The sequence below is a fragment of the Rhincodon typus genome, chromosome 6 (genome assembly GCF_021869965.1).
Source record: "Rhincodon typus isolate 14 chromosome 6, sRhiTyp1.1, whole genome shotgun sequence".
NCBI classification, from domain to species: domain Eukaryota; kingdom Metazoa; phylum Chordata; class Chondrichthyes; order Orectolobiformes; family Rhincodontidae; genus Rhincodon; species Rhincodon typus.
The window spans coordinates 1,728,202-1,728,535 of record NC_063337.1 but is presented as its reverse complement, the minus strand read 5'-3'; the positions used below and the strand labels follow the sequence as shown (position 1 = coordinate 1,728,535).

General features: G+C 44.0%; 1 long non-coding RNA gene across 1 annotated transcript in view; it reads right to left on the bottom strand.

The window, feature by feature from the left end:
* Window positions 1-334, bottom strand: part of LOC125483360 — a 40,493-nt gene that overhangs the window by 24,831 nt on the left and 15,328 nt on the right. The window lies entirely within an intron of this gene.

The window sequence follows — 334 nt, the reverse complement described above, 5'->3', positions numbered from 1 at the left end:
AGAAACACACACACTCACCCACTCTCAAACACAGACACAAAACACACAGACACATTCAGAGAGACGCACATTCACAGACACATACACAGTCACACACAGACAAACACACACAGATTCGCTCTCATACAGATTTTAACAAACACACAGACACACACTAGTACGCACTCACAGACATATATGCTCTCACACATATGCATACACACTCACACACTTACAGACACAAACACCCTCTCACTCACTGACACGCATGCTCACACACACAAACACACACTCACACAGACAGAAATACACACACACAGACACACACTCACACAGACAGAAATACACACACACA